Source organism: Cricetulus griseus, chromosome 8 (assembly GCF_003668045.3).
Source record: "Cricetulus griseus strain 17A/GY chromosome 8, alternate assembly CriGri-PICRH-1.0, whole genome shotgun sequence".
NCBI lineage: Eukaryota > Metazoa > Chordata > Mammalia > Rodentia > Cricetidae > Cricetulus > Cricetulus griseus.
In genome coordinates this window covers 68,608,553-68,628,550 of record NC_048601.1, presented here as the reverse complement: position 1 = coordinate 68,628,550, position 19,998 = coordinate 68,608,553, and the positions used below count along the sequence as shown (strand labels likewise).

General features: G+C 41.1%; 1 protein-coding gene and 1 pseudogene across 5 annotated transcripts in view; both read left to right on the top strand.

The window, feature by feature from the left end:
- The window catches only part of Ctnna2 (catenin alpha 2), a 1,115,196-nt gene that overhangs the window by 922,976 nt on the left and 172,222 nt on the right, over positions 1–19,998 (top strand). The window lies entirely within an intron of this gene.
- Positions 14,914–16,019, top strand: LOC103160869 (annotated as a pseudogene).

Sequence of the window (19,998 nt, the reverse complement as noted above, 5' to 3'; positions counted from 1 at the left end):
ACTTCAAACTCTCTGACTCTGAATTCTCTTGCTTATGTTATTTGGAGTTGAGTCTAACCCCTCCCCTCCACTCCCTCTCTATGGCCACTGTTCATATTGTACTACTCCCAAATACACTTGGTCTTTACTGTGCTTTTAAAAAGTAACAGAAAGCCAGGCATTGGTGGCACACACCTCAAATCCCAGCACTCTGGAGGCAGAGGCAGACAGATCTCTGTGAGTTCGAGGCCAGCCTGGTCTCGAGAGCGAGTGTGAGTGTCAGGATAGGCTCCAAAGCTACACAGAGAAACCCTGTCTTGAAAAACCAAAAAAAAAGTAATAGAAATACATCTTTATTTAACAATACACATGCAACTATATCTACCTCTATGTTTAGGCTTGAAATAAATGTCTTGGTACTATGACCTTCATTCCCTAGTGATTTTCCTTGTGTAGGATCTAGGCATTTTGACATAAATTATATCAGAGGAGATATCAGTTTCACTGTCCTGTAGTAGACTTCAGCTAGATCCTATTGCCAGATAATTCTGACCATTTCTAGAAGTATGTTCCCCCTCAGAACAGTGTTGTCTTACTTAGGTTTTTATTGCTATGAAGAGACACCATCATCATGACAGTCAGCATGGTGGCATGCAGGCAGATGTGGTGCTGGCATTAATAATTCTACATCTTGGAGGCAACAGGAAGTTGACTATCACCCTGAGTGAAGCTTGAGAAAAGAGGTCTCAAAGGTCAATCCCATCAGGACACACTTCCTCCAACAAGGCCACACCTCCTAATAGTGACAGTCCCTTTGGGGACATTTTCTTTCAAACCACCACAAATGTTACCCTGCTTTATTGTGGATATTTGGCAGGTCATACCCAAGATAGTACTGAAGTTCCAGAAGGAGAACAACAGCAAGAACAGATTCCATAGATTTTGTTCATAATCTCCCTGGGGATCTGCCTTACAAGGGCATCATTTTTCTGCAATTAAAGATCTGGTGATGTTTTTATTGCTGTTGAAAGTCAATTCATTCATTTTTATTTGGCAATGTATGTATTTTGAGACTGGACTTAAATGTTTGAGGACTGAACACTTTGAGTTAAGTTAATATGATAAAGAACTATGATCGACAGTAACTTAGTGAAGAAAGGGTTTATTTCCACTTACAACTCACAGGTCACATTACATCACTGAGGGTAGTTAGGATGGGAACTCAAAGCAGGAACCCAGAGGCAGGAACTGACGTAGAAGCTATAGAGGAATGTTGCTTACTAACTTGCTTAGCATGCTTTCTTTTACTATCCATTGCCATAGGCCCAGGGGTAGCACCACTCAGTTGTTAGTGAAAGAAATGCTCTACAGACTTGCTCACAGAAAATCTGGGTAAAAGCATTTTCTCAGTTGTCTCCTCAGATGATTCCAGCTTGTGTCAAGTTGACAAACCTCAACCTGGACAGTTATTGTTACTTGCTAGGCATTTCAAACACAAGATCTCACTGAATGGTGCAAAATACCCCGGATATGGGAAGATCCACATATTGGTTTTGTTCTGTTATTGAAGAAAATGAGTCTCAAACTGAAATGGGTACTTTTATAGGCCACATGTCTGCATAAGGATGTAATCCATTAAGATTTGTGCTTTTCTCTTTCATGCTTCAAATTTATTATTTTTCTTTAAGTGCTATTCAGTTTATTGAGAGATTTGTCAGATACAAATGGAATTCCTTGTAGGCTATCATGATTGAGACTAAGGTTGGATAAATATTGACAGACTTTAATTTTTAAAGCTATTTTTCTTGACTTGTGCTTGTTTGTAGCTAATAAGAATTTCTGTTTCAATATTTGGGAGTTGTTGTGACCAGGTGAGACACTTGAGTTTTCAATCCATGCTGAATTTCTTTGTTTTTTGCCTAATCTCATTTTTTTTCTTTTCTCTCCCTCCTTAAATAAATCGTTGCATACATATTTAGCATTAGCATTTACTGTTATTCTTTGATAGTTTTGCTGGTTGAAAAACCAAACAATCAGACACCTAAGTATAAAAGGCAAGTATTCAGGAACCAGAGTGTGTTGAGGCCTGGGATTAGTCCTCAGCTCTGTCTCTCTGTGATTGGCTGGAACACAGGGCTTGCCATAGGCCACAGAATATTTTACCACTGAGCTGTACTCCTTCTGTTGACTCCTTGACATGGAGTCTTAGTGCTGCCTTCTACAAGTTATTTCCATTACCATCTCTGTTCTGTCTTTCTTTTAGCTCATTCAATGGCAATGGATTTGAATCACTTTATCTCTGCTTCCAAATTCTACCTAACCATAGTTGCAGGTCATCTCAGCTTTTCTTCTCCTTCTTCTTCTCCTTCTTCTCCTTCTTCTTCTTCTTCTTCTTCTTCTTCTTCTTCTTCTTCTTCTTCTTCTTCTTCTTCTTCTTCTTCTTCTTCTTCTTCTTCTTCTTTTATCTGTAGTCTCTGATTCTGAACTTCCAGTTAACTAACTTTAATCCCCAGAGAGTGATCCCTCCCCTGATATTTTTATCTCCTGTCCCTTCAGTTTCACTTCTCTTCTTATCTTTATTCAGCCAGACAACGGTGGGGGGAGGAGGACAGAAGACTTACAAATAAAACAATTCCAAAATAGTCTCCAGCCCAGACATTACTTCCTTTGTCAGAATACTGCTTTGGTCACTTTGAGGCAATAACAGTTTTTCAAATAATGCAGGGTCCTATTTTAGTTGACATAGAGGATGGGTATCTACTAGCATGGATCCATTAGGCTGTGATTAGACATGATTTTTCCTTTTCTATAAAGTCATCAGGACCAATTTCTTTGGAACTTTCATAGCTGCTTCACTCCTAGGCAGCTTTCCGGAGCCATAGGTGAATACTCTTGACCAGGGACAAAAAGACCATTGAGTTCTGACTCCACTCTACATAGCTCATAATGGAGCTTTCCTAATATGCCATTGCATTTGTTAAATCAGTGATCCTGTGAGACAGATCTTCATGTTCTTGTTGTGTAGTCAGTGAATAAAGATCAAAAGAAAAGAGAAAAACCCATATTTCTACAGTATCTTGTATTCTTGGCTGCTCCAAGGCCTATTGTAAATAGGGAAGCTAGAAGCCTTTGTTTCTCTACTTTCTCAAGGTACCTGGGGTCACTCAGTCATGCAACTGTCAGGGTGCAGTTCTTGTAGGAGGGGGTGCACCTGTAGAGCTTCTTCGTTGTTCTCTCCTCCTGCTTTCACCATCCTGTGAACCTCCCACATACTCTTCCATTCTTTCTAGCCTCCAATGCCCAAGATGTCAATTTGTCCGTGACTCCTGCATTAGTGCCTTTCCTCTCACCAATAGCTGTAGATGTCTTAGGATCTCACCCCAGCCACTGCAACCTGAACCATAGGAAAGAATCCTTTTCAACATATTGTGCTTTGGAGTATGTATTTTCTGTGGTGGGAGATCTTACAAGAACTCGGGCTTATCAGCAAAGGTGTAGGTTTCCTGTGGAAGAGTGGTACTTGGGTAAAAATCATTGATGTAGAACAGCGATTTAAGGGGAGGCAAGGGATTCAAGCAATTCCCTGGAAGTCACTCTTGCCCTGAAGATAGAATCTTCTCTACAAACCTGTTCATGCTTCAACTATCACAGGACAAAGGGAAAAGAATGAATTAAAGACAGAATGACTGGTACCAGGAAGCCTTCTCCTATAATACAATCAATGATGGTGCCTAAGATCCTTGTATCAGCCCTTGATTTGTGTCTTATGCCTGAACTTCCACTCTTTTGCTAATGCCTTCTGCACTTCTACACATCAACCCTAAGATGCAGAATCCTCCTGCACTGCCTTGTCTGAGGCTTTTGAGATTCCATTACCAAGTATTCAGTGATTCCTCTGCACTGTGCTGTTTTGTTTCTGTTTTTTATTTATTATTTACTTTTGGTTTTTCCAGATAGGGATTCTGTGTAGTCTTGTCTGTCCTTGAACTCACATTGTAGATCAGGCTGGCCTCTATCTCACAGAGATTCGCCTGCCTCTGCCTTCCAAGTGCTGGGATTAAAGTTGTATGCCACCACTGCCCAGCTCTATTTTATTTTATTTTATTTTATTTTATTTTATTTTATTTTATCTTACTTCCCTTTTCTCTTTGAGAGCAGACATTTCTTTTCAAGACTTTGCAAACATCGGTCAGTTTAACCAAGGACAATATTAGTATAAAAAATCAGACAAGCAAGGGGAAGAATGGAGAGGTTAGTTAGCTTGTCTTGGCTAGGTTAAGCAGGAAGTAAACTGGCATAGTTCCTCAGTGCATTCTGGTGGCAGAGCCCAAGTTCTTGACTGCTTGTATCACTACTGTTCTCCAGTTCCCTGCGGCAGACCCCCATATGCACTCACTTTGCCACCTTCATTTTGTTTAAAAGTCATCTACATCTTCATCCAACCTACTCTACTTTCAGGAGAGTGATTTATTGCTGATTTGGTTTGTGCTTTTCTGCCCCCTCCTTTGCTTTCTATTTAAATATTTTAATGTTTTGAGAATTTTATATGTGAGTTCTGTATTTATATAATTTCTATTTTCTATTGCTTTTGTTTCCCCTGTCCAGCTCCTATCATGTCCTCTCTTCCTCAAATTTATGCCTTTGAGTCCATTTAGTGTTGAATAATTGTGTGTTCAGAACTGAGTACTTGGGATTAGATAATCCATCAGAGGACTCTTCCCTGGAAAAGATAGATTCTCTCTTTTTTTTTTGTTTTCATAGCAGCCATTAATTGTTGCTATTCATCTAGGGGTGGGGCCTTGTGAGATTTCCCCATCTACATTGATATGCCAACTGATGTCATTGTGCTGCTTCAAGAGACTCCCTAAACAATAGAGGTTATTGCCATTTGCCTAGATTGCTTCCTGCATAGTTTGGACACATGACCTGGAGGCACTGAGCTGGAGCTGACTTGTAAGCCCCCTTCCTGAGGATGAGCTCTCATAGTATCTATGGAACTGAGTAAGATGCCATGAGAAAAAAGCCATCAGTAGTTCTTCCCAGCTGCAGTGCCTGTGAACCATGACAATTAGCAGTTCAGCAAGATATTCCCAAGGGTACAAAAGTAGGACTTGTATCTTGGGGGAAACCAACAGACATCTAATTGGACTTAAGGCCTGCTCAGTAGCAGGGACTAATGCCTAGTACTGTAAGTCTAGCCAATAACCAATGGCTGGTGAGTTCATGGACCTACTGCTTCGGCTTTACAAATCACTATAATTCTCAACTGCATTCCAAATACATATCCTTATACCCACAGATAAGTCTAGCCTTACCCCCTTTCAAAGGAGCTTCTTTTTGCAGGATAGTGTCTTCAAAGCAGTTTTGTGTTCTTTATAGTCTCTGCTAAGGACCCTACTGTGAATGGTCAAAGAAGTTTTCACTAAGTAGTGATGGAATCAGTTCCTCTTTTCAGCTCCTCTTCACTACAGCAGCATGCACGTGATAAGCCCAGAATGTCCAATAAATACGTACATGTTATGGTAGAGGGGTATGCTGTCAATACAAACACTCTCCTATATTCCGCGTCATAATATTTACTGCATTGTCTAAATGAAACAGCCATTCAGTCAGTATTTATTGATGTAATTCCATCCTACCATTTTACAAGTCATAAACCCATTATAGAAGGAAGGCTGGGTGACAGAGGAGTAAATTACCATAGTCTGAAGAAATTAACAAGTGCTGCCAGGAGCAGGTGCCTGCCGAGGGACTTGGAAAGCCCTGGAGAAGACTGAGGGACGTCTTCCATTCTTTTCAGTCACCATTGGAAAGGTTTTGGCCAGCTGACGCATTTGCAAATCAAGACAGCTTCTCGAGGAGGCTAGTTCCAGGAAGAAAAAGAAAGCCATTCTCACTCTCATTCCTGGGAGCCCGCCCTTCTTTGTTTCCTAACTTTTTTTTTTTCCTTTTAAGCAGAGGATTCAAAAAGATGTTAAGCTAAGTAATTTCATTTTTGTAATTTAATTTTCATTTTATGGTGCAGTTGGGATGAGCTCTTCATTTATTTGTTTAATAATCCCAAGCTTTCACTAATGTCTTCCTGAATTTTATATTCTATTCCATTGTGGCATTCTTTCTTTTTAATCTAAAAGCAAAGGCAGCATCCTTCTAGTATGAAGTAGTAATCTATCTCACGAGGTTGGTTATTTAATGGTAGCTTCCAGTCATTCACGAGGCTACATGTTACCTGTCCCCCTCCTTCTGCATCCTTTTGTATATTTTTCTCCTTTCTTGCCTCTGCTTGCCCTTTTCCTCCAAGAGTATAATAATAAGAAAACAACTTCTTATATGTTCTTCCTCTGTACCTTCTATTGTAATGGCCACATTTCTGTTGTAATATTGATTTGGAAAACCCATTGCATGCCCCTGTATAACGGAAATCTGAATCCTGCTGGAGGGAGTTATTTCATCTTTATTGAGGTGATTTACAGAGAGCTTTCTACTCAAATGAAATGCTCAGAGAGGAAGGGAGGGGACATGCCCTGCAACCAAATCATGCCTGACTCTCAAGAAGTCAGCCCTAGGAACACAGAGTTTCTATTATCATCCCAAGCTTTCATTTCTCTCTTCCTTCATTTTTGTAATGAATGACGTGAGTCACTGCATTTTACATTAGGAAGTGTTCATGAACGTGTTTATGAAATTTACAGGGGACCTTGTCAAGCCTTTTTCTTTTACTCGACAAGTAATTTAGAACACATCAAAGAAGCCTCTATTTTATTATGACATTTACGTTAACCTTTGAGATTTCCTGCATGTATATAATATATATTGATAGTATTTGCCCCCTTCCCCCAAGGTCTACTCCCTTATCCTTCTCATAGTCATGACTTTATTTTCTCTATTACCTATTGAGTCTAATTTTTGCTGCCTGTATACACATGAGTGTGGGACCGTTCATTTGAGTAAAGTCATGACATCCCAGGGGTAACACCCTTAAAGACAAAACTCTCTTCATAACCAGTCCTCAGCTGTCAGTAATTCTTCAGATAGTGGTGGAGGTTTGTGAGTGGCTCCCCTTCTATGATAGAATGTTGGCTAACATGATCCTGTCTAGGTAACCACAGCTATAATGGGTTCATAATTTCTTTCCTATCAAGAAGACATAGTTTTACCTTGGTCTTCCCTTCTCTTTCATTCTTACACTCTTTCTGTCCCCTCTTCTTTGATGGGGTAATACTTCCCTGAGTATTGAGGGGAAGGGATGTGATATAGACGTCCCATTTACAACTGAGCACCGTACTAATACTTATTCTCTGCACTTTGACCGGTTGTGAATTTCTGTATTAGCTGCTGTCAACTAAACCAAACATATTCTCGAATGAGGCTCAAGAGCTGCACTAATCTATGGGTATAGATAGATGAATGTAGAGCACAATATGATACTATGTCTAGGGCGGAATAATAATAGTAGGTTAACCTCCAGAGCCTCGGAACTCCCTAACCAATGGTGGCTTGGCCTGATTAACAGTACGAGGCATTTTTCCCTATGCAGTTGGCCTTAAATTCAAGAAGGAAGTAGCCGGTTACCACTATAACATCCATGTCACAAATGCACTCCTGGGCATATCTTGCCAGGCCAGTCATAATATTGTGAAAGGGCCGAGTAAGACTGTTGATTTTTCTTCCCTAGTAGCCTGCATAGAACTTTCTGGTACTAAGAAAGCTAACCATAATGGTAGAAACTTCTAAGGCAGCCTCTTAAATTAAGAAAAAAAAAGCTGGGGGTGAGGGGAAATAGCATTTAGTTTTGCTAGAGAAGACAACATTTAAAAAAAATTAGTTGTTATTATATTTTTTCAACATAGCCACTGGGTTTTGTTTTGTGTGTTTGCTTGTCAACACAGTATTTGAAAAACTCTCACTTTAGCTTGTAATGTTTATCTATAGGTAGAGAAAGAGCATTTGATTCATGCATGAAAAATGCTCTAGTTCCCACAATGTTTGAGTTCAGCTGGGATATTATTTTTACTTGATGCTATCTTGCTTGTGTCTCAGCAGGATTCCCTCAAAGGAGTCAATAAATGTAAGATGATATATTTGTGGTTTCCCCATAGCAGGATTTTTTTTAGATAGGAAGTTGGGTACATTTAATAAAGAGGATATAATATATTATTTTTCTCATAATAACTCATCAACAAATGTTTTCTAAGAAGGCATCATCTATGGGCTATACAAATTATATATACTACCATCCTCTAAAACCATGGACAAGAAAGATTAGGCATCATATATAATATCAGCTTACTTGGGAGCATTACTTGTGATCAACTTTCCATTAAGAAACATCTTGGATCAGTAACATTGCTCAGCAGGTAATGGTACTTAACTGCCAAGTCTTAAGATCTAAGTTTAATCCCTGGGACCCACAGGGTGGAAGAAGATAAGTGAATTCCTCAAGTTGTCCTCTGACCTCTACATAAAATTTGCAAGAATTGGTTCTCTCCTTGTGCGATTTGGGAATGGAACTCAGGTTATTAGCTTGGAGGCAAGCACCTTTGTCTGATGAGCCATTTCTTTGGCGCACAGACTGCTGCTCTAATGACCATTTTTGTGCCTCAAAAATCCCATGTGAAGGGATGCTCTCTCAGCCTGGATTCATGGGGGAGGGCCTAGGCCCTGCCCAGGATGAGATGACAGACTTTGGGGATTCCCCAATGTAGGGCTTACCCTGGGGGGAGCAGATGGAGGATGGGTTTGGGAGTTGGTGGGGGGTGAGGGAGGAGGGGAGGCAGAGGGAGCAGGGATTGACATGTGAAGCAGGCTTGTTTCTAATTTGAACTAATAAAACAAAGAGGAAAAAATGGTGTTTGACAAAAGTTGCCTATGCTGAAATCAGTCTACAGTGCTGTAGTAATAAATAAGCAAGGCTATTAGGAGGTGGTGAAACATGTAGGTAAGGAGTCATGCTATTATAAACAAACACAGAGGCCTGTTTGCCCATTCACCATGTGAGGATGTAGCAAAGGTGCCATCAGGAATGAGAGAATAGCCATCATCCTGTTACCTCCTGTCACCATCTGGGATTTTAGATAAGGTTTCTTTTCTCCACCAATTAAAGAATTAAACACAAGGGGAAAAAAAAAAAAAGAAAAACCTCAGACAAAGCAGGTAGTAACAGGTAACAGACTTAATTACAAATGAAGGACAGAAAGAGAGGGATGGGGGAGGGAGGGCAGGGAAGAGAAAGACAGAAAGAGAAGGAGAAAAATCACACAGAAAGACTCCTAGTAGATCAAAGTCAGGACTGGAGTCTTTTTTCCCCTGGAGGGCTGGGAATATTTCTTGTTTTTCAGTGGTATGAGGCAGGTTGGTTTCCCCTAATTTGGGGTTGGTTAGCTTAAGGAAAGGGGCACCCACAGGCTCACATACTCATTCAAGTGTGTTCACTACCAGTCTTGAGCATATCTGTCCAGCATTGTCTTGTCTCCAGAAAGTGGGTCCTTGTTGTGTAGAAAAAGCCCACCAAGCCTTTATCTCAAGTCAGGAGGGTGAAGTAGAAGCCAGAAAGTTGTCATCTTTATTATCTGTCTGTAGCCCCTTTCCCTATTTGTCTCCCTGCCAGGGGTTTATCTAGCTCCTAGACCTTGGGCTTCATGCCTCCAGATTCTTATGAGTAATGTTTATCCTAAATTTCTGTTGCTCATACGTTCTTTTGTTTTGTTATTGTATCCATGGGAGAGACTTTGACACATATATATTGGGATACATTTATCCAAGTAAATGTTGGATTCCTCCACAGAAGAATTTGCTCTTTTCCCAATCACCGTTCAATCACATTGTTATGTAACTCTTTGTAAGAGTTGCTGAAAGGCTGTGGGCTCTTCTTTTGGATAGTCTCTTAGTGTACTTTTGTATTGCTTTTAGGTATGTGTTTGTATTGTGTAAGCTGTGCGAAGACATCGCCTGTCCTTTTTCTAGCATTCTCTGCCTTGTTTCCTGGCGCTTGTTGTTTAGCTCAGCTGGAAGCCTGCAAGTCCAAATGATCTTGCTGTTTCTGCTCCTCCCTTGAAGTTATAGATGCCTGTGGCAGAATGCAGCTTTTACATGGGTGCTGTGGATGCAAATTCAGGTCCTCATGCATGTACATGAAGTTCCCCTTCCTCTGAGCAACCTTTCTATACTTCTACTCATATTTTGAAGATGGGTTTGGCTTTTAGAAAAACCAAGTGTTGTCAGAGGCAAAATCTCATGAGTAAAATCAAGTGAGCCCAGTGGAATTTAGTGTACACTCAACAATAAATGTGAGTTCTGATTGCAAACACAGCCCTGTTAAACTCATTCTTATGCTTAGAAACATGAAGATGAATCTTGAGTACATGCTATAGGGATGAATTTTACTCAATCGTATGTTGTTTTCATGACCAGAGACTGTTTCTGGAGGTTTTCATGGCTCAGCATGACATTGAGATAAGTATAGCCTCTCCACTATTGGATGTGGTAATCTACAGTAAATGATCAGCTCAAGAATTGTTGCTTTGAGCATAACAAGGAGCAATGGTGATTATGCCAGTGACTTTCATTTTTCAACAAGTGTCTTATGAGCTTCTCCTCCCCATATTCCCCATCCAAACACACTATAGAACAAAATGAGAACTATGTTTTCCACTTCCTTTGTAATGACTCAGCAGAAACTGGAAAGCAAGGGGAAGATCATGAAGGGCAGGCATCACTGGCAAAGTTGCTATCATCATGGAGGCCATGCTGGCTAGAAGGACTCTGATGATAGTATAGAGTTTTGGTTTATTCCCCGAGTTTATCTCAGAGAAACCCCTTCCCCTTCTTGTCTCCTTTCTCTTGTGTGTGTGTGTGTGTGTGATATGCGCATGGTTATTTGCATGTGTGGGGATGCATAAAGGATTTCAAAAGTTTGATTCTATATTTAATTTGATCTCCCTAGCTGAATAAATAATAAAAGATAATGGTTGAAAGAAGAACATTTTGGTGAGATGTTTCTTTTCCCCATTTATTCAAAACTATATAAATACAAGAAGAGAAGACCCAGAGCTTGAGGAATGATTGGATGGAAAGGAAATGGAAGTATGCAGATCATGAGATGGTGGGGAGGGGAATCATAGTGACATTATGACAGCAACAGGAGCATCAGGAAGATGACCTGCGTGCATTACACATGTCTTTCGGTGATTGGCAGGGCAAGCCTCCTTGCAGTCAGTACCCCTAGGTGGTGAAGGTGGGTCAGAGAGAGGTCACAAGACAGATACCACATTTCTCTTTCTGTACCTATTGGCACTGTGCTCCTGAGGCTATTGTAGTGGGAAGAAGGATCCCTTCCTTCAATCCTGAAGCCAGGGAACAAAGTTCCTCCCCTTCCTCTGTATGTTCAGCTTCCAACCTGAAAGACAAAGGCTATTTCTGCAAACTTAGATTTAACTAAAATCAAACTTTGATCAATTAGGTACCTGATTCTCCTATGGATTCCTGTAGATAGATTCCCATGTCCCTTGGGAGAGAGAAAAAAGTATGCTGTAATGTTTGTTATGGAATAGATTGTCAACTGAAGGTCCTTTTTATTGTGGTGAGATTTTCCACTACAGTCTGGGCTAGCCTAAATCTTACTATAGAGCCCAGGTAGTACTGGTCTTGAAGTCTTCCTATGTTTGGCTGCTGAATGCTAGATTGACAGGAATGAAACACTTACTTTCATTATTTAAAAAGTTTTATTTACTTCTTTTTTTGCTGTCTAATGTGGGAAGGAAATCAATGCATGAAATGCTCCATGGGAACCTGTGTCTAAGGGCACCTGCATCCACATGCAATTACCCACACACAGGCATAAATATGAGCATGATTAAAAACAATAAGAAAGTATATTACTGGTGGGGGATATAGCTCAATGATACAGTGTTTGATCAACATGGGATTCTGGACTCAATCCCTAGTGGTGCCCCTTCCCAATTTTTTTCTTTGTGGAGATTAAACATATTTAGATATTATGTATTATTCTCAGTGACATGGTTTGCTTTTGTTCACTTTTGAGTTTTGTCCCTTGCCCTAAAACATAAGATCTCCCTCACATGGTCAGAATATCAGCAGAGAAGATTCTAAAGAGAAAGAGGAGGTGTGAATTGCATTCCAATACATAATTCAGTATCTGAATGTTGGTACCTTCCATGCCCCATTCTATCTCTAAGAAATCTCTACTGATTACCATCCATAACAGAACAATCAGCCAGGTTTGCAAAGGGCTGCAAAGGGTGGGTGGTACTTGGGTTTGCCTCCTACTCTGACTTTATACTCCGCACATAGTGTAGACCGAACCATTTCCTTTCAGTGTTCATTGTTAACCAGTAAAAGACAAAGTCTTTATAGCATGTAGACAGTGACTGAATATCAAACCAAATGCTGCTACTGCTGTTCTTTGTTTGATTTCCCAGAGTTGCCATGAATTCCCTGTTACTTAGGGTAAATGCCAACAGAGGACAGACTCATTAGATAGTATTTGGAAATGCTGACAGGAAATTAAATTTGCAAAACAGGAAGAAAACCACTGTAGAATACATTTGTGGATGGGGCAAAAGCAAGGAAATTGAATGTTGAGCTTTTTATTTATTTATTTATTTATTTATTTATTTACTTATTTATTTTTGTAGCAGTTTTCCCTTGAGATGGAGAATTGAAACACACATAGTTGTTACTTACCAGAAGGTCTCACACCTAAATGCACCAATGAGATAGTCATTCTTAAGACCAAAGATTATCCCCCCAGGCTGTGGTTTCAGACACTGAAGCCTAAACCAGTGCAGCATCTTTGAGTTAGATAGTGTTTGTCCAGCAGGTTCTTGGTGTTGTTTACAGGCTTTTTTTGTTTGTCTGTTTTTGTAATTTTTTTTATTAGTTCAAATTAGGAACAAACTTGCTTCACTAGTCAAATCCTTCTCCCTCTCCTTCCCCCAACCCCCAACCCCTCCTTCACCCCATCAACCCTTCACTGCCCAGGCAGGGTAGGGCCCTCGATGGGGGCTTCCCAAAGTCCACCACATCATGCTCGGCCAGGCCTAGGCCCTCCCCCATGTGTCCAGGCTGAGAGTGCATCCCTTCACATGGGATGTTTTTAAGAGCTGATGCTATGTAGTTCTTCAGGATGTGAAGACATTGTAGCATAGTTATAATACACCTTTTCCAACTGAGAGTGTGTGATAAATGCTTGCTCAAATCAATGGATGATCTTATTCACAAATTCTGTGGTTTTAATAACAACTACATGAGCAGATGAGTAGAAGGACCAGCAACACTTGCACACTGGAAAATAAATGGATGTCTTTGCATTTTGAGCTATCAAAAACTGAAGAGTATCAGGAGTTTTCTCCAAATTTTCTCTTTCTTGGCAACTGTCTGTAAATACATGTAATGTATATGTGCTGCGAATTGCAGATTTAATAAAAAATAAAAGGCAGCAGAAGGAAAAATGTTTGCATGGACAAAATTTATTAATAAAAATATAATAATCACATTTGTTTGTTTATTTTCATAAGAAAAAGACAAACTGTTTTAAAGATTTAGTTTTATTTGTGTATGTGTGTGCCTATATGTGTGTATATTGACCTTTTGTGGGTGGGAGAGAAATGTGTTAGTGAAAGACCCCCCGAAGAGGTACTTTCGTAGAGGGAGACACACACCCAGGAATCAGCGAGGCCACGAACTTGGATGCAAAAACAAGAGGCTTTATTGGAGACGAGGGTACCCGGGGCGACTTAGCTTCTGTGTGGCTAAGCGCCCCGAGCCAAGGGAAAGGGGTCCTTATATAGGGAAAAAGGCGCAAGCTAGGAGCAGGGATTCTATTGGATAATTCTAATGAGGCATTGTACAGAGCTATTCCCATTGGTCAATGTATATGAGGCGCTATACAGGGTTATTCAAATGAGGCAAAGTACAGAGTTATTCAAATGAGGTGAAACATAGAGTCTTTCAAATGAGGCGAAATACAGAATTATTTCTATTGGATGGTTCAAATGAGACACAGAGCCATTCCAGATCAGCATATTCTCAAGGTCTGGTGTCTGGTGTCTGGTACAGCAGACTCAATTCCCCCCCCCCTTCCTGATGGCTGACCTTGGGGGCGGAGACCTTGGGACGGAGTGTTTCTCTTCGGGCGGGGGCTCAGGGGCAGGGCTCCAGGCCGGCTCACTCGGTGTTTGTTCTCGTGCCGACCCACCTGGTGCTCGCCCTCGTGCCGGCCCACCCGGTGCTCGTTCTCGGGCTGGCCCACCTGGTGCTCATTCTCGGGCCGGCCCACCCGGTGCTTGTTCTCGGGCCGGGCGTGCGGCGGGTGGCGGGGAAAGGCCGCCGGGGGTGGGGATCGGGGAAGCCGCCAACAGGAGGAAGAGGAGACAAACTTGAGAAAGAAAGGGCTAAGGGACAGGGGTCTTTCATTAGATCTTCTGGAACTGGAGTTAAAGGTGGTTGTGAGTCTCTTGATGTTTAACATGGGAGTTGGAACCAATCTCAGGTCCTGTGAAAGGGAGAGGTGTTCTTTTCACTACTGAGCCATCTCTACAGTCCAGGACTAGAGCTCACAAAGACAGAGTCAAAACAAGGCAATGGAAGTGAAGATTGCTGTGTGAGAAACCTGGTACTTTCCCGGGAAACTCATGAGAAGCTTTGGAAAGAGGAGTAGTCATTGCAAGGTCCTCTATTGTCTCCTGTGATGACTTTGGTCACATATGGATTTATAGAGTTGTTCTAAGCACAAAGAAGTAGTCCAGTCTTCTATTGGATGTCTCAGATCGAAAGGCTGAGGAGAATGACCTGTTAAGAAATTGTGTGTAGCTTGAGTCACCCCGCCTCTCCCCGCGCGCTCAGCCTAGGCTCTGTGTGCCAATCTGGCGAGCTCCGTACCCATTCGGCCCTATACTACTCAGCTTTCCTGTCAAGATGGCTGAGGAAGTGCACCATGGCGAGAAAGAGGTGGAGACCTTTGCCCTTCAGGCAGAAATCGCCCAGCTCATGTCCTTAATCTCAATACTTTCTACTCAAACAAGGAAATTTTCCTTTGAGAGTTGATCTCCAATGCTTCTGATGCCTTGCACAAGATTCGCTATGAGAGCCTGACAGACCCTTCCTAATTGGACAGGGGCAGAGCTGAAAATTGACATCATCCCCAACCCTCAGGAGCGCACGCTGACTTTGGTGGACACAGGCATTGGCATGACCAAAGCTGATCTTATAACTTGGGAACCATTGCTAAGTCTGGCACAAAGGCTTTCACAGAGACTCTCCAGGCTGGTGCAGACATCTCCATGATTGGGCAGTTTGGTGTTGGATTCTATTCTGCCTATCTCATGACAGGGAAAGTGGTTGTGATCACAAAGCACAACGATAATGAGCAGTATGCTTGGGAGTCCTCTGCTGGTGGATCCTTCACAGTGCATGCAGACCATGGTGACCCCGTTGGCTGGGGTACCAAAGTCATCCTTCATCTCAAAGAAGACCAGAGAGAGTACTTAGAGGAGAGGAGGGTCAAGGAAGTAGTGAAGAAACACTCACAGTTCATAGGCTATCCCATCACCATCTATTTGGAGAAGGAACGAGAGTAGATCAGTGATGATGAGGCAGAAGAAAAGGGTGAGAAAGAGGAAGAAAATAAGGATGATGAGGAAAAGCCAAAGATTGAAGATGTAGGATCAGATGAGGAGGATGGCAGTGGCAAATATAAGAAAAAGAAAATGAAGAAGATTAAGGAGAAAAACACTGATCAGGAAGAGTTGAATAAGACTAAGCCCATTTGGACCAGAAACCCTTACGATACCACTCAAGAGGAATATGGTGAATTCTACAAGAGCCTCACCAATGATTGGGAGGGTCACTTGGCATTCAAGCACTTCTCTGTAGAAGGTCAGTTGGAATTCAGAGCATTGCTCTTCATTCCTCAGTGAGCTCCCTTTGAACTTTTTGAGAACAACAACAAAAAAATCAACATCAAACTGTATGCCCGTCGTGTGTTCATCATGGACAGCTGGGTATCGATGAAGATGAGGTGACAGCAGAGGAGCCTAGTGCTGCTGTTTCTGATGAGATCCCCCCACTCAAGGGTGATGAGGATGCCTCCTGCATGGAAGAAGAAGATTTAGATCCCCTGGGAAGACCATGTCCTCTGTATAGTTTCCCTGTATCCACTCATCCTCCCCCCCCCAGATGCCTTGGCTGGCCCTGACCTACCTGGCTCTCTGTCCATGCTAGAGGATCTCTTTATCCTGTCCTTGTGCCTTAAGGCAGGAAAATCCCCTCCCACAGAACAGCAGGGTTGGGTATTGTGTATTGTGGTTTTGTTTGTTTTATTTTGTTTTGAAATTAAAAGTATGTGAAAATAAAGAAAATGCAGTTTCACATAAAAAATTGTGTGTAGTATGCAGAATAATGTTGGGTATACTGAAGGAACATTCTTGAGCACACACCCACACCCCCCCCCACACACACACAAATGAAAGGAGGAGAAAGAGTGATTGGGAAGAGGGCAGGGCCCAGACAGAGTTGGGGACTAGAGAGAGAAAGAGTAAGTATATATTGTATATACATAAGGAATTGTCAAGAAAATATATCAGTTACACGGGGGATTGTTTTACATCTATACCATTTCTGAGTATTGAGAAACTTATGAGTTATTACATTATTTTAGCCTCACATTAAATTCTTTACATTCTTACATTTATAACAAGTGAAACTGCTTGCATGAACATAGGACAAGTCCACCCTCAGACAGGTTGATTGATGGTACTATGGTACACCCTTTTTTCCCTTCATATTTCTGGCCTCAGACATAGGAACAAATCTTCCTGAGAAATGACAGGTACTCTATGGAGGAGAGAGAGTATGCCCTCCAAAAATGCAATACAGCTAATTATATGTTGTTCAACTGCTTAGCTGTGGAGGGAGGACTTGTGATCTGTGCTTGTTCAAGAAGAAAATTACTTGATCCCAGTGGTCATGCTATCAGAATCCTTAAGATGATTCTGCCTTCATTTTGGAGTGAACAGACTCTTCACTGCCAGGTTATACAAAAGCTGCGTTACGTTTCTGTGACATGCAGGCACACACACACACACACACACACACACACACACACACAGATTCTTGTTTTGATAGAATAATTGCTATTTAGAAATGAGCAGGTTGGACAATAAAATGACTAGCCTCATCTTTAGAGCTATCAGTCTCAGTCTGACAGATAGATAAGGGGGAACATTTTAATATAGGCTCAAGAAAAAGAGAGGTGCTCAGAAAAAAGCAGGATACACCCCAGCATGAATCTGGGCTTCTCAAGGGAAAGTCACAAATAATTATCTTGGTATTAGCCATCTATACTATTTTGTGACTCTCAATTTACATCTCAAAAGGTTGCTAAGGAATCTCCTCCACTTTTCTTTTGACAAATGGGATAAGTTAGGTGGCTGTGGGAATGCCTTGCACAGAGGTGTAATCTGATGGACTGAAATCAGAAGCCACAGGGTTACACAGGGGGTTTAGTCCATATCTTTTCCCAATAACTGGGGTATATGGAGAGGTCTCTCGGATTGCACCCAGGAGGGGAGTAGGCATAAGCAACTGTAAATGGAGCTGGTATCCTTGCTTCTCTTTTGGTGAGAGGCTTTAACTAGATTCCAGGATTAGAGACTGTTGACCCTTCTAATGTGTGCCAAGAATTTCCTTTCTTTCTATCCTGCCTAGACAACACTTAAGAAGGGTAAATGAGACATATGAAGAGTGAAAGATGAACGGGTAAATGAGAAATTCCACACCCAAGAATTCATGTAAGTTCATGCCCATGAAGGAGAAATTTTTCTTTATTTTATTCTTTTATTTTTTGAGATTCTAATTTGATCAAAACATTTTCACTTTACTTTTATCTTTCTAGACACCCCATACCCCTGACTCTTGGCCTCTTTTATTTACTAATTGTTATATATATATATATATATATATATATATATATATAACAATTTGCATGAACATAGGACAAGTCCACCCTCAGACAGGTTGATGATGGTATATATAATATATATATATATATATATATATATATCCTGTTCAGTTCATATATTGCTAACTCTATGCATGTTTTCAGAGCTGATCATTTGCAACTGGGCAACCTATTGGTGTGCTCTTTACCAGGGAAGGCCACCTCTCCGATCCCCAGCTTTGCTCAGTTGCCTGTATTTTTGTCTGTAGGGTTGAGGCCTCATGGGCTTTGGAGACAAATTTTTAGCAGTGACCCTAGGCACCCTTTGTACTATTTCTAAAATTTTTTCAGGTAAAAGCATGATGTTCACCCAAGCCACTAATTAGTTGAAAACTAAGCTTCATTAGGTTACTTGCTCATTTCTTTTTTATTACTAATTTCCCTTGATTTAGGTAAAATGCCAAATTATATTCTAACAGCCTGCAAGAACAGCAGCTAAATTAGCACAAGAGAACAGTTTGGATACCGACATTATCTTTCCTCCTTTATGCTTCCCTATAATGAAGTCATACTTAAATGTCAGATGCAAGAGAAGCCAGGGGCTAAATACATCACTAACACTTGCTTGGGGTACCATACCTGCTCTTGCTTCCAATCAAGTGAGAGAGAGATAGAGGCAGACAGAGAGAGAGAGAGAAAGGATGAATATGAACTCGCTTCACTGGGTTGCTGATTTAAAAAATGAAGTGAATCATTTTGTTGGTAACTTAAAAGTTTGACACCAGTTAAGGGCTCAACAAATAGCTGCTATTTTGTTTAAAATAAGAATATGTTTTTAAACAACCAAACCACTCCAATTATAGTATGTTGTGCTAGATGTTCTGATTGCTTGGAAAGGGAGACTTGGCCAGGTTAAGAGGATGTTAAACTTGACTTTCCTGTCATACCTACCAACTAAAAGGCTTAAGAGTTTCAGAGTTCCCTCCTCCTTCACTTCCTGTCACAGAGAAAGTCATCCTTTAGATAGACTTAGTACAATAGCTTGTTATTAATGACTGTAATGTTATTGAGCTCTGCTTCATCGCCTCTGTGCTTTAAGGACTGTAATTACGGACCTCGGCTTAAAAGAACTCCTGTTAATCTTGCAATTCTATGACAGAATAAAAACTAAGTAACAACAACAAGAAAAGAAGTACAATACAAGTCATTATGCCTTTTGGAGACCTGGGAGGTAAACATCAATCTGTTTGTTGGCAAAAACAACGACAATAACAACAACAAAAAACTCAGCTGTTATTTCTGAAGTGTATTTCTGATAGGAATCAAAGTTTTGTTTGTAGTGTTGGGGATAGTCTCCTGTCTTAGTTGTTTTTCCTGTTGCTGTGATGAAATATTCCGTCAAAAGCAACTTTGGGGATAAAGGTATTATTTTGGCTCAGGATTTGAGGGTCTGGTCCATCATGGCTGGGAAGTGTTATTGATGAGAGCTTGAGGTTATCAGGAAGCAGAAAACGATGGTGCACAGACAGCTTTCTTTCTATCCAGCCCAGGACCCAAGTCTAGGAAATGATACTACTCATTTTAGAGTGAGTCTTCCCACCTGGATTAGTCCTTCAGAGAAAATCCATCACAAGTATTCTTGGGCTAATCCAATCTAGACAAACCCTTGCAGGTGTCCTGAGGATAATCTAATCCAGACAGGCCTTCACAGGTGTGCATAGAGGCTTGTCTCATAGACTGTTCTATATTGTGATAAAACAACAAGCAATACAAGCCATACCTCTCCCCAAGAAGTAGATTTGGGGTGTGGGAAATCATTCAGTTGTTAAAGCACTTGCCAGCACAACTCTGGTAACTTGAATTCCATCCCAGGTAAAAAGCCACATGCAGTGGTACACATATGTAATCTTAGCATGCCTACAGTGAAATGAGAGGCTACGACTAGAGAACCACCCCAGGTCTGTGGATCAGCTAGCCTAGAGTATGCACTTTGGTACAAGACCCTGCCTCAAGAAAATAGAAGGTGCCGGGAGGCAGAGGCAGGCGAATCTCTGTGAGTTCGA